This window comes from Coenobita brevimanus, chromosome 68 (genome assembly GCF_032717465.1).
Source record: "Coenobita brevimanus isolate Jiangsu-jjx chromosome 68, ASM3271746v2, whole genome shotgun sequence".
NCBI classification, from domain to species: Eukaryota; Metazoa; Arthropoda; class Malacostraca; order Decapoda; family Coenobitidae; genus Coenobita; species Coenobita brevimanus.
Genome location: NC_137021.1, coordinates 3,807,501 through 3,822,759, shown reverse-complemented (window position 1 = coordinate 3,822,759; position 15,259 = coordinate 3,807,501).

Below are 15,259 nucleotides of genomic sequence, written 5' to 3'. Positions count from 1 at the left end.
TCCCTCACACACCTTCCTTCTCCCAGAGTCATACATCTTTCGTAAACCTCCTTCTTTCTGAATTCTCCTTGCTCTCCAATCTAAGGCCTTCATCCCACAAACCCAGCATTTCACATAAACCTTGTCTCACTGCAATATCTCCTTCTGTCTGAGCAATATCACCTCCTGTCATTGCAGTATTTCCTTCTATCTTTGCAATATTTCCATCTATCTTTGTTATATCTTCTTTTGTCATTGTAATATCCCCTTCTGTCTTTGTAATATCTCCTTCAGTTATTGTATTATCTCCTTCTGTAATTGCAATATCTCCTTTTATCATTGCAGTATCTTCCATCTTTGCAATGTCTCCTGCTTTTATTGCAGTATTTTCTTGTGTCATCCCTTCAGCCTTTCTTCTCTCTCCCTCCTTCCCTTCCCTTCCCTCGACTCCTCTCTGACACCCTTCTCCAAATCCAACCTTCCTCATAACCTTCTCCCACTACAATATCTCTTTCTTTCATCATCGTATCAGCCATTCCTCCTCTATCTCCTCCCTCTTACGGTACCTCCCCTCCTACCTCTTCCCTCCCTCTTACCCCCCCCTCCCTCCCTCCGACTCTTTCTCCTTCCAATACCCTCCTTCCCAATCCAGCATTTCTCATAAACCATTTTACCCTCTGCAATCTCCTTCATTCATCGTGCCTCCAGCCGTATCCCTCCCCCTTCCCCTCCCTCTCCCCCTCTCCTTCCCCCTCCCTCTCTCCTTCCCCCTCCCCTCCCCTTCCCCCTCCTCCTCCCCCTCTCCCTCTCCCTCCCCCTCAACCTACCCCTCCTTCCTAGTAATTTCATTTTTCCAGTCTTAAATTTTTTCCTCATGCCTTTTCTCATTCTTCCTTTTTTCTTGCACTGTCAGCCATCCCTCCATCCCCCCCAGCTTGCCTCTCTTTCTCTTCCCAACACCCTCCATACCCCAGGTCTTGCATTTCTCTTAACCCCCTTCCCTTTGCCGTCTTTTTCTTTCATCGTTCCTTCAGTCCTTTCCATCATCTCTGCTCCCACCTCATGTCCTTTCCAAGACCGCTCTTCCACATCCAGCCTTTCTCATAAACCAGTTTCCCTTCAGTCTCTTTCATTCGTCGTTTCTTCCAGTCTTCCATCTCTCCTTCCTCCCAACTCTTCTCTTTGCCATCCTCCTTCCTCCATCTCTTACATTTCACATCAGTATTCTCTCTCTCTTGTCTTTCCTCCGTCATACCTCCATCTTTTCCTTCTCTCCTCCACCCCCCTACTCTCTCTCTCTCTCTCTCTCTCTCTCTCTCTCTCTCTCTAGCCTCTTACACATCTTACAAGTCTTTTCCCTCAGCCATCTCATTCTTCCATCTTTGCCTCAGCCTTATCCCATCATCCCTCCTTCCCAAACCTCTCTCCTTCTTCCCAGCACCCTCCTTCCTCCTTCAACTTTTACATTTCTCATAACTCTTCACCTCCTGCAATATCTCAGCCTTCATTCCTTCAGACCTTTCCTCTCCCTCCTCTTCTTCCTCTTTCCCACCTCTCTCTCTCTCTTCCTCTTTCCTCCCATCACCCTCGTTCCTCCATCTCCAACAATTCTCATAAACCATCTCTCAATGCAGCATCAAGTTTACCTTAGAGTCCACCTTTCCTTTGGTCCCCCCTTTCATTTTCTAACCTCCCATTTTCTAACCTTTATTTTTTCCATCTTCTACGCTTCTCAAAACTCTTGTTCTGTAATTTCTTCTTGCTTTCCAGTTTTCAATCCTTCCCTTAAATCTTATATTTTTCTCAAGCCTCTTCCTCTTTGCCATCGCTTTCTTTCATGATTCCTTCAGATCTTTCCCATCCATCCATCCATCCTACTCCTCCTCCTCCTCCTCCTCTCAAAAACCATCTCTTTGCCATATCACTTGTCCTTCAGATTCTCCTTCTCTTTGATTCCCTCCACCTCTTGTAAAAATCTTAACCTCCCGAACCCCATTTTTCAACATACGCATTTTTTTTTAGGTTCTGCATTTCTCAGAGTCCTTTTTCTGTAGTCTCTTTCACCCCTTCCAGTTTTTCTTACTTCATCTAAATTCTTCATCTCTCAAAAACCATCTCATGCAGTCTCTCTCTCTCTCTCTCTCTCTGTTTTTTATTTATTCATTTATGTATGTCCGTCTATCTGTCTGCTTGTCTGTCTATCAATCTGTCTTTCTATCTGTGTATATGTCTTTCAATCCCCTTCTGTTCCATTTCCTTAATTCCTTCAGTTAATCCTTTCAACCTCCTCCAAGTCCCATCACATTCCCCTTTTTCCGTGTTTCTTCCCAGCATCCTTCTCCTTCCAGATCTTTCGGCAAATCTTCCATAAACATTCTCACTCGGCCATTCTCCTTTTCTCCATCTTCCCTTAGTGTATACAATCCCCTACATCTCCTCCAGACACCCCCTAAGACTCCCTTCCCTCCTTCCAAGAACTCTCCTTCTCCCAAATCCTACTTTTCTCGTAAACCTCATCTTATTGCAATCTCTTTCTTCTCCCCATTCCTTCAGCCTCAGTCCCCTCACCCTCACATCCACTCCCACCACCCCGTCTCCTAACACCCCATCTCTACTCCCTCCCCCTCCCAGCGCCTCCACCCCCACTCCCTCTCCCACTCCTAGGTCCACCCCCACTCCCTCTCCCACTCCTAGGTCCACCCCCACCCACCCTGCCCTTCTTCCAAATACCGTACTTTCCTCTAAAATCTTACTTTTCTCCTCTCATGTTCTTACTTTCCTCATCAACCCTATCCGTGTGTAATTTCCTTCTTCCTTCATTCCCTCAACCCCCACACTCCTTCCAGTCTCCCCTCACGCTACACCTCTCCTCCCCCATACTACACCTCTCTCCCCCACACCCATTCCTGCACCTCCACCCAGCCCCCCTGCCCTTCTCCCAAATCCTACTTTTCTCATAAACCCTTATTCTTCTGTAAGCTCTTTCTTCCCCCGTTCATTGAGTCCCACCCCCCAACCCCCACATCCTCCCCTAGCTCCCCCCACCCGCATTCCCACTCCCTTCTTGCCCCCCACAGCCCCCCTCCCCACTTCCTTTCTTTGTTCTCAGCATCCCTCTTCCTCCGAATGTTAATGTAAATCATTCGTAAATCTTCCTCTCTAATCTTTCCTCCATCTTTCCTCCATCTTTCCTCCAGTTCTCCTCTCTCATCTTCGAACCTTCCCTCCCCCCCTCTCCCTTTTCATCCCAGCACCCCCACCCCCTCCTCCTCTCTAAATATTACTTCTGAACTTGTCTTTCTGCAGTCCCATTCTTTCTTCGTCCATTTGGTTTTCACTCGTTATTTAACCTCTCTCTCTCTCTCTCTCTCATTTTCTAACCTCACTTCATTATGCCACTCAGCTTTTACCCTTCTCCCTTTTTTCCAGACGTCCACCTTCCCTCAGTTCCATATCTTCTTATCATGTAATCCTTTTCTTTCATGCCTTCAGTCCCTCTCCTCCTCCCTCCAGTTTTCCCTCTTTCCTCCTCCCTCCAGTTTTCCCTCTTTCCTCCTCCCTCCCTTTCCTCCTCCCTCCCGCTCATTCTTCTCAGTATCCTCCATCACTTAAAATCTGATGCCCTCCTTCCATCCAGTTTACCATCCTTTTCCCAGGTTCTGTATATCTCATTTCCTCCTCCTCCTCCTTCTCTCAAATCCTCCTCCTCCTCCTCCTCCTCCTCCTCCTCCCCCCCAAAAAAAAAGAAAACTCCATCCTTCCAGTTCACTCTCCTTCACCCAGATCCTGCATTTCTCATAATATTTTCCTCTACAAACTTCCTTCTTTCATTATCCATCCAGCCATCCATCCATTCTTCCAAACTCCCTCCTTCTCTTGAGTTTACCCTCCTTCTCCCAAATCCAACAATTCTCGTAAACCTTTGGCTCTGCGTTCCCTTACCTCATTCCTTTAGCCCCCACCCCCTGCCCCTCCTCATAGCCCTCCTCACCTCCCCCCACCCCCTCATAGCCCTCCTCACCTCCCCCCACCCCCTCATAGTCCCTCCTCACCTTCCCCCCGCCCCCTCATAGTCCCCCTCCCTCCCAGCACCTTCCACATCTTCTCAGCCTCCCCTTCCTTCCTCCAAACTCCATCTTTTCCACCAGATTACCACCCGTCTCTCAAATCTTACAATTCTCTTAAGCGTCTTCCCCTGCAATATCTTTCCATATTCCTTTAGTACCCCCCTTACGTCTACCCTTACCTCCCCGCCTAGGAGCCTCCCTTTCCATCCCCCTGCCTTCTTCTCACTACTGTCCAGTCCTCCATCCCTTCCTCTCAACACCCTCCTTCCCTCCAAGTCCTCCCTCCCTTCTCAACACCCTCCTTCCCTCCAAGTCCTCCCTCCCTTCTCAATACCCTCCTTCCCTCCAAGCCCTTCCTCCCTTCTCAATACCCTTCCTCCCTCCAAGTCCTCCCTCACTTCTCAATACCCTTCTTTCCTCCATGTCCTCCTTTCCTTCTCAGTACCCCCCTTCCCTCCAAGTCTTCCCTCCCTTCCCAATACCCTCCTTCCCTCCAAGTCCTCCGTCCCTTCTTTTCAATACCCTCTTTCCCTCCAGTTACCATCCGTCTCTCAGATCCAGCAGTTCTCGTAAACCTTTTCGTCTGCGATCTCTTCCCTCATTCCCTCAATCCCTACCCACCATCCCTACCCATACCTCCCCACCCACCACCATTCCCCTCCCTACTACCCCTCCTCTCCTCTCCCTTCTTAGTCTCTCCTTTCCCGCAATTTATCTCACTCACCCAGACCCAGCAATAACCTTTTCCTTTACACATTTCCTTCTTCCCTCATTCCTCCACCTGCCTCCCATCACTCCTACTTTCCTCCTGCCTCTCTCCCCTCATCCCCCTCTCCTCCTCCTCCAACGTACCCTCCTCCTCTCGAGTCCTGCGTTCTTCATAACCTTTCCCTCTACAAATTTCCTTCTTCCCCGATGCCTTCTCCCACCACTCCTAATTTCTTCCTAGTTTTCTCCCCTTCTCCTTCTCCGCCTCCTCCTAGCTCTCATACTTCGTTCCTAGTTTCATCCCTATCCTCCTCCTCAACTCCCCACCCACTCCACCTCTCCCATTTTCTTCCTGCCTCTCTCTCCTTCGCCGCCCGTTCTTGTCAGCACCCTCTTTCATCCTGTTTTACATCCGTCTCCAAAATCCTGCAATTGTCGTAAACCTTTTCTCCCTCAATCTCTTCTATCATTCCTTCCGTCCCCACACCCACACTTCCTCCTGCACCCCCCACACCACACCCCTCATCGTCCTATGTATCCTCCCAGTATCCCTCTTTTTTCCAGATCTTATTGTAAATATCCATAAACTTTCTCCCTCTGCAATCTTCCCCATCCCTCATTCCATCAGTCCCCACACTTATCCCCACCCTTACCCATACCCCTTCTAGCTCACCCCAGTCCTTTTCGTCCCGTCTTCCCAAAACTCTCCTTCTCCTAGATCCTGCTTTTCTCATAAACCATATCTATCTGCAGTATCTCTCTTCCCTCCATTCCTCACGGTTCCCACCTCTCACGTCCACAACCCCCCCTCCCATCCCCTCATACCACATCTTTCCTCCCCCACAGCCCTCCTAACTCCCCTCCCCTTCTCCCAAATCATACTTTTCTCATAAACCTTGTTATTTTGCTCCATCGTTCTTCCTCCTATTCCCTCAGTCCCCACCCTCATACCCACACCTTACCTCAGTCCCCACATTACTGTACATCTCTCCTCCCCCACAATCACTCTTAGCCCCCTCGTGCTACCAAATCCTTCTTCCAAACCCAGCCTTTCTCATAAACCCTATCTTTCTGCAATATCTTTCTTCCCTCATTCCTTCACCCCTTACCGCCGCCCCCACACCCCATCTCAGCCACGCACCGCACCTCCCTTCATCCCTTCTTCGTTCTCATCACTCTTCTTCCTCCAGATCTTACCGTAAATCTTCCGTGAATCTTTTCTCTCGGTAGTTTCTCTTATCCCTCATTCCTTAAGTCGTCCTCACTCTCACTCTTAGGCTACTCCATTCCCCCACCCCCCTCCAAATTTCCTCCAGTTCCCTCTTCTCCCACCTCCTCTCCCTAGTACCCTATTTCGTATCTCATGAACCTTTTTCCCTTGCAATCTCTTTTTCTCTTGTCTTCCTTCTTTTCTTTGACCTTCCTGAAGCTTACCCTTATTCCTTCAGATTCTACCTCTTTTGTAATTCTTCATCCTTGTGCAGTTTCTTCCTGCCCTCATAAGCTCTCTCCTTTGTATTTTTTGTAGTCTCTTTCCTCCTTCATTCATTTCAGCTTTTCATTCCATTCTCTCTCCTTCTTTTCAGCTTACATTCATTCCACAAAATCTTGCACATATCATTATCCCTTTACATCTCTTTTTTTCTTCCTGCCCTCTTAGACTCTTTCCTTTGTAATCTCTTTCCCCATGATTCCCTTATCTCCTCCTTCCATTCTCTTTCTTTGGCCTTCCCTCCAGCTTACCATCCTTCCACCCAAATCTTACACATTTCATCATAATTTTCCATCTGCAATTTCTCTCTGCCACACAAGCCTTCTGCCTTGTAATCTCTTTGAACCCTCATTCTTTCAGCTCTCCCTCCCTCTTCTAACCCCCCCACCCCTCACCTCACCCCACCTCTTCTCCCCAGCACTCTCATACATTTCTCCTAATCTTCTTTTCCTCAGTACTTTCTTCTCTCATTCCTCCGGACCCCCTTTTATTCTCTCGATCTTCCCGTCAACTTTTCTTCCTTCCCCAAAATATTAACATCTCATACTCATTTTCCTTCTGCAAGCTCATTCCTCTCTTCATTCCTTTAGTCCTGTTCCAATTTTTACCCCCCCCCCCTTCCCCGCCTTTCCTCTTCACCCCTCCCTTCTTCCCAGCACGCTCCTTCCTTTCTCATAAGCCTTTTCCCCGTACAATCTCTATCATGCCATCACCCCTCCCCCACGCATCCCTCCCCCCTCCCTGTTCGCTCGTCTCACCCCCAAGCTCTACCCCTACCCACCTGCCCCCCTCCATCCTCCCCCTAACACTTTCCCTACCCTCCTCCCTCATCCCAGCTCTCCCTTCTGCCCCCTTCCCTCAGTATCTTCCATATAGCCTTCCTCCAGTTTTTCTTGCACATATCCCAGCGTTCACCTCATTCTCCTCCCTCTTCCAAACTTACACTTCTGCCTCCTTCCCTCCCCTCCTAGTTCTCCCCTTTACTTCTCCCACCCTTCTCCTCTTCCTACCTCCCCTCCTAGCTCTGTCCTCCAGCATTCCTCCATTCACATCCCCCCCTCCCCCCGTCGTCCTCTCTCTCCTACCTGTTTCTCTACCCCACCTCCCGTATCCTAATTCCACCCCTACCGCTCCACCCCTCCCCTACACCTTCTCCCTACCTCTGCCACCATCCATTCCCTTTATCCCAGTTCTTCCTTGCCTCTCCACCCACCCCCCTACCCTTGTCTCTCTCCTGCCTGTCCTACCAACCCCTCCTCTTTTCCTTCCTACCTTCTTCTCTCAACCTCTCCATCCCGCCCCTTACCCCTCTGCCTCTTATCCTTCCCCCATCTCCCTCCCCTTAATCCTTCTTGCCTTTCTCTCTCCCTAACCCTTTCCCCCACACCCTACGCCTCGCCCTCCCCTGCCACCCCCTGTTCCCCTGCCAGCTCACCTCACAGCCTGGAGCCATTCAATAACCGCGTGCCCTTCCCTGCCACTCTGATAGTGCGTGCAGCCACAACTTAAATAAATCTAGCCACAGTTCTGCCACACCACCACCTCCACCACTACCACCACCACCACAGTTTTGCCACACCACCACGACTACCACCAATTTTGCTACACCACCACCACCACAATCACAGTTTTGCCACACCACCACCACCACCACCACCACCACCACCACCATCACAGTTTTGCCACACCACCACCACCACCACCGCCTTTCATGCTACCACCAACGTTTTAACTTTATATTCATTGTGTGGACTTTATTTTTGGCCATTTATTTTCATTATATATGCCCTTGCGTGGTAGCACAGGGTTGTATTGTTCGAGTCCACCTCCTCTCTCTCTCTCTCTCTCTCTCTCTCTCACTAACAGTCGTAAGAAGAAGGAGTTTTCTTCCAGTCTGAACCACACTTGATGGAAGGGTTGAAGTTAAAGTGGGTTAAATTGATTTCACTTTAAGAACAATCAGTCAGAGGTCAAGATCACAGGGCAAGGTCACAGGGAAGGTCAGATAAGTAGAGTGCGGATGTTTTTGTCTCAGTGCTCCTTTTTTGTTTCTGTTGATTCTCCTGTCGTCTAACACATTTGTCAATATTCTGCGGTGTTCCTTATGCATTTTTTTTCGGTGTATCTTATTAATAGTTTGTTCAGTTTTATTTTACTCTCCTCTCTATAAATTTTTGCTTGAAATTGTCTCTGCCTTACGAAAGACATGAATCTTGAGACTGAGTTCCATCCACTGCACCAGCGTCTATCAAGGTGGGGATGAACGCGTGTGGCAGCTGTAGAAATGACACTAGAGAGGGACTGTATTGCTGTTAGCTAAGGAAATATCGTAACCCCTCTTCCTTGGCGATTTACTTTGCATATAGCACCTCAGTATCCTGGAGAGGGACGCCTTCATGTGGTGGTACTGATATAACTGATCTCTGCTCCACTGCTCGACTGTACAACCGTCCCTGATTTCCCCACCAGTACCCCGAAAGGAGAGTGGTGAGCTGCGGGAAGGTAACGTCAGCCTGCAGTCCACTGGGTTCACGTTGAGATGAGCCTGGGGTTGAGACTACGATTACAGCCTATCTTTTTGTATGTCGAGGGAGGAAACTGTGTCAAAATTAACCCCTTCAGCCTGAGAACGTTGTTGATTTTATTCTCGTTACTGCCAGACGGTTTCATAAATCTTGGGGAATAAACCTTGTCTGTGGAGGGGTCAATGAAGGCTTAATCAAACCCCTCCTGCATGAAAACTCGTATCCTGAGCTAAATAAAACCGTCTGGAGGCAGCTAGGATGAACTAACTCACACGCCAGCGGATGGGGAGGGTTGGAAAGGCATAATTAACGTAGACGAGAGTGTTAAGGCGAAACACAAATCACTAAAGAAGAGGCGTTGCGAATTTATCCATTGCAACTAGAACACGACGCAGGTAACGAATGTGGGTTACGTATCGATGGAATGGCCGTAAATCCCACAGGCATTACGAAGCCGTGTGTGTGTGTGTGTGTGTGTGTGTGTGTGTGAGAGAGAGAGAGAGAGAGAGAGAGAGAGAGAGAGAGAGAGAGAGAGAGGGAGGAAAGGAGGGAGGGGAGTGTAGAAGGAGTAGGAAGAGTGAGTGTGGGAGTAGGGTGGGCAAGAGTGTTGGAGGAGGGAGAGAGAAAGAGATAATGCCGAAAAATGCAAATGCGGATTCAGAGAGGAAAAAAGAAGGGAGGAAAGGAGAGGGGTGCAAGAACGAAAAATTGAGGAAATAATAAAAACACGAAAAGAAAAAGAGAGGAGGGGAAAATTACAGTAAAGAGGGAAGGTCAGGGTCGTCATCATCATCATCATCATCATCATCATTATCATTATCATCATCATCATCATCATCATTATCATTATCATCATCATCATCATCATCATCATCATCATCATCATCAGACATTCCAGTGAAATTTGCTGTTCATCCATTTACTGTTTATTGTAAGTTTTTTTTTTTTTTTTGTCTGCATCTCACTGGTCGATCGGCACACACACACACACACACACACACACACACACACACACACACACACACCATCCTTCCCTCTCTCTCCCCATCCCTCCTGTTGTTTCCCCCTCCCCATAAATACCCCTCATAATCAAATATTTATGATACCTCGGAATTTTTGCCGGAAATAAATGTCCCTGAGAATGTTGCGAGGTATATACGAATCTCCCCCTCCTCTCTCTCCCCCTCCTCTCTCTCTCCCTCCCACACACACCGCCGATCTTCCTCCTTTCTCTCCCCCTTACACATCTGATCTTCCCCCCTCTCTCTCTCCCTGCCACACCTCTGATCTCCCCCTTCTGTCCCCTCCGATCTCCCCCTCTCTCTCTCCTCCCCCCCACACACCTCCGATCACCCCCCTTCTCTCCCCCCCACACTCCTCCGATCTCACCCCTCTCTCTCCCTCCCGCACACACCTCCGATCTCCTCCCCCTCTCTCTCCCCACACACTCCTGTCATCTCCTCCTTTTTTCTTCCCCCCCACACCTCTGATCTACCTCTTCTCTCTCCCCCCCCCCCGCACACACCTCCGATCTCCCCCTTCTCTCTCCCCCACACACACCTCCAATCTCCCCGCCCTCTCTTTCCCCCAAACACTTCTCCGATCACCCCACACACACCTCCAAGCTCCCTCCCGCTCCCTCTCGCCGCACACACCTCCAGTCTCCCCCTCCTTTCTCCCCTCACCTCCCGCCCTCTTTCCCCTCACACACCTCCAATTACTCCCCCCAACTTCTCATATTTTCACGCACTTTATGGTCATTATTTTTCGTCTTAATGGCTCGTAAAATTACACTTAATTCCGCCTCGAAACCTTCCAGCACTTAGACGGCAGGTGGAGAGGTGTATGGCAGCTCTCAGGCGCGTAGGTCAGGCTGGGGTTATTGATAGTAATAGTAACACGGGGAAGGTGTGCGTGATCGCTTACCGCACCATACTGGATTGGAGAGAGTGGTGGTGTGGATTAACCTTTTCCCATGCTGGCGAGGTATGGGTTATTGTTGCAAAGGCCTCTCAAGGACAGTTTGGGATGATGATGATGATGATGATGTATATGATGATGATTGTGATGACTATGATTTTTATGGTGATAATGACTAATGATGATGATGTTGACGATGATGGTGATGATGATGATGACGGTGATGATGATGATGACCGGCAGTTTGCAAACATACAGTCCTGCAAGCATATGAAATGACCTACTTTTAGCACCCACCTCATATTTCCGAAATGGCATAGTTTTCGACCTCTAGATATGACACACACACACACACACACACACACACACACACACACACACACACACACACACACACACACACACACACACACACACAATTCACGACATCCATCAAGCTACACCTCCTCCTTTATCATCAGAAGCATTCCTCAGTAACCCATTCAGTACGATAACGTCTTTTAATATATCTCAGACACCCGCAGACGATTTCGTTCATCTTATGAGAGGCCTCGTAGTGAAGGGGTTTATATTTTTTTTCTTCATTGATAGTTTTGTAAGTGAGGTACCATAAGCTTTTGTTTACGAAGTACCACACTCTCCCTGTTTCAACCTCGTCCATAGATAAAGCTGATTGATATTGTAAGGAGTAGTCAGTTTCCTAGTGTAATTTTGTATAGTGCAAACGTTTCTGTACTTTCAGGCACTGTAAACGTTTCTGTACTTTCAGGCTCTGTAAACATTTCTGTACTTTCAGGCCCCGTAAACGGTTCTGTACATTCAGGCCCCGTAAACGTTTCTGTATTTTCAGGCCCTGTAAACGTTTCTGTACTTTCAGGCCATGTAAACGTTTCTGTACCTTCAGGCCCTGTAAATATTTCTGTACCTTCAGGCCCTGTATAGCATGCGGTAATAATAATACTTTGTGTGATAAATATTTGTGATCTGTATTTGTAAATTTGAGGTCAGGCTCTCGCCACAGGTCAGGCTTAGTCCATGTTATACTAAATTCCATAATGTATTCAGTGGCCCTGTCTCTGTCTGTATGTGCCTCCTCCATAAATATTCAGTGCTGCTGTTGCTTTTACTGTTGTGTATTTCAGAGTCACAACATTTTTCTCTCTAGTTTAGAAAGTTACGACAAAGCTGAATAATGTGAATCAGGGAGTTACGACAAAGCTGAATAATGTGAATCAGAAAGTTACGACAATGCTGAATAATCTGAGCCAAAAAGTTACTCCAAAGCTGAATAAAGCATCTTGTATCATCTCAGGGGGTTTATTGGTATTTCAGCTCGTACGCTTTACCATTTCCAGCAGCGTTATTGTTTCTACTTTGTTCTTGCTTCTTCCAGACGATTTTACTTCGCCTTAGATAGAGGATTAAGAGTGAATGGGGGAAGGGGGTCACGGCTTTATCCAACCTTCGTTAGTATAGGTTAGGTAGTTTCTCCTAAGCTGAATAAAATCGTCTGAAGGTAGCAAGAATCAGGGGCGGTGAAGGCAGGATCTAACCTCTTAAATCCAGAAAGTCTCGCCTAAGCTGAAGGAAATTGTCTGGAGATAGCAAGCTTAAAGGGCGGTAAAAAGAATATCTCACTTCTTTAATTCCATAAAGTCTCCCCTAAGCTGAAGGAAATCGTCTGAAGGAAACAAGGAAGTACAAAAGACTGGATCGCTTAAAAGGGCTATTAAACCGTGGCCATGTTTTCCTCCCCCACCATCATAAACCTTTACTGCCCTTTGTGTATTTTTGGTCCTTGAACCTTGCCCTCTTTTACTTTATTCTTCCTACCTCCAGACGATTTTACTCAGCTTAGGAGGGCGGCGTTGGTGAGGTGTGTATCTAACTTGGTCTAACATTGCTTCTCCTGCCATGAGTAAAAACATCTAACCCAAACTAACCTTGCTTCTCCCGGGTTGAGCCAAACATCTGACCCAGTCTAACCTCGTCCCTAAGCTGAATGAAATCGTCTGGAGGCAGTATGGGTAAAGTACGAAACAGACGGGATCGCTTCAGAGGGCTATTAAACCGGCTCTCCCTTTTTTCCAGCGTCCCATCATAAACCTCTCCTCCTACTGTATATTTTTTGAGTTTTAACAGTTTTACCAGATTTTTTAACTCTGTTTTTAGCTTGTTCTTTGCTGCCTCCAGACGATTTTGTATGGCTGAGGAGAGGAGCATTGATGAATGGACTAATTAACCTGCAGTAATCAGCTTTGTCTTCTGGGTAACTTAGGAGATGGACATGAATGAAAAGACAAGTTAACCTGCTATAATGTAACTCTCTCTCTCCTAAACTGAATGAAATCGTCTGGTGGTGGCAAGGATAGCGTACGAAAAAGACAGGATCGCTTCAGAGGGGCTATTAAACCGTGTCCCTGTTTTCCAGCGGCCGTCATAAACCTTTACTGCTGCTGCAGTTGTGTATTTCAAGAGTCTCGCCGTCTTTTGTGCCCGCGTGGAATTCGTTAATATTTTATCACGCTCTTTTAACTCTCCTTGGTAACGCCCCACCCTCTTTTTTTTTTTTTTTCCAGTCCTATTCTTGTTACTTGTAGTCGGTTTGTTTTCATCTGACGGAACTGCGACACACTCATAACCTGCATACTAAGTCGTGGTTGCGTGAAATTCAGTGAACCTGTTATGTGGTAGGAATGGACGTTCTTGGTTACTATGCTGTGTTCACTCTAACTCGGCCTAAAATTGCCATCTTTCCATCACGAATGCTGAGCTGTAATATAAGATTAACACTAGAATGTGGTGCTAGTCACAAAGAAGTGCTATGGAAAAAATGTAGAGCCGTAGTATCGCATTTTTCCGTTACAGAAATACGTGAAATCAGTTTTAAAAAGATGAAATTCTGGACCAGGTTAAAGTGAATGAAGTATAATAATAAGATCAGCTCTCCAGTCCGACAACATTTGGCCATCAACGAATCTGGAAGGAGTTAGGGATCTTTACCAGGTGAAAACAGGCAGACTATAGTTCGAAATGGGGTACTATAGGCTATACTTAACCCCACAGAGCTCAAAAAGTCTCTCTCCCAAGGTGAATAAAATCGTCTGGAGGCAGCATGAATAAAAAATGGGAAGGTATACTACTTTTATTTATTTATTTTTTTTAACTTAGTAAAACCGTCTGTCTGTATCCCAAATATAAAGTAAATAATGCACAGTGACAGAGCTAGTGGTTTATATCACGCCATGAACCTTTTGAACCCCTCCTAGAACCTGTACAGTCCGTTACCTAAGGCCCAGCGGTCCTCATATAACTTTCACAACATCATATATCACATGCTTCGTAATCTCTCTTCGCTGTCTTTCTGTATATCGTTCCGTCTATTTGTGTGTCTGTCAGTCCTTTTTATCTGACTATCTCTGTTTATTTATCTATCTACTTCTGTCTGGCTGTCTATTGCCCGACGCCGCAGCCTGTGAGTGGTAGCATGGCCAAAAGAATCTCGAGGTCGTTTAGTGTCTCTGCTTTTGGTAGTAACGACTCTTCTTCCCACGACGCACGACCCTCTCTTCATGTACCCTGCTCTCTCTCTCTCTCTCTCTCTCTCTCTCTCTCTCTCTCTCTCTCTCTCTTTCTCTTCCTCTCCATCTTCTTCTTGGTCTCCCTTGCCTTCTCCTTAAATCTCTTGCATTGTTCTCTCTACTTTATCTCCTCCCACCCACACCACTACACTCCTACTCAGTCTGTCACTTCCTTCTTCACTGTCACTCTCATTCAGTCTCCCTCCTCTCCATACTGTTCTCTCCTCCTCCTTCAAGTCACATTACTCTCACGCACTCTCCTAGTCAGTCTCATCTCTCTCTCTCTCTCTCTCTCTCTCTCTCTCTCTCTCTCTCTCTCTCTCTCTCACTTCTTTTACTCTTATCAATTCACCTCTCTTTGCTCTCTGATTGCCTTCCCTCACACAGCCATACAACTTTATCTTCCATCCTTATCATCTCTTTCTTATCCACTGTTCCCTTCATCCCTTTGCTTCCCTCCCTTCTCTCACTATCTCTTCCATCACCATAGCTCCTCGTAATCCTCCGCTCTCCCTTCTTAGATCTTCCGTATTTTCCTCCTCCCCGCCCCTTTACATCATCACGGTTATCTCCCTTCCCTCCCTTTTATTCACTTTCTTCATACTGTTTTTTGTTCTGTTTTTTCTGTCCTTCCTTGTTCTTGACCTATTTCTTGCGTTCTTGTGGGCTCCTTTCCCCCCCTCTCCCCTCCTTTCCTATTCTCACTCCCTTTCTCTTCACCTTTTTTCTCCCTTCCTTCTATGTACCACACCCACATCTTTCTTAACTTCCTTCCTTCCTTCTTCCTTTCTCCGCTTCCTTCCTTCTTTCCTTCTTCCTTTCTTTTCTTCCTTCCTGCCTTCTTTCTCCCGTTTTCTTCTCTTACGCCGCCTCATTCACCACACAAACACCTCCTCCTTCCCTATTTCTGTCTCACACACCCTCCTCCCCTTCCTTTCTCCCACCTCGCCCCCTTTCGCTTCTTCCATCCTTAACCCCCCCCCCTCC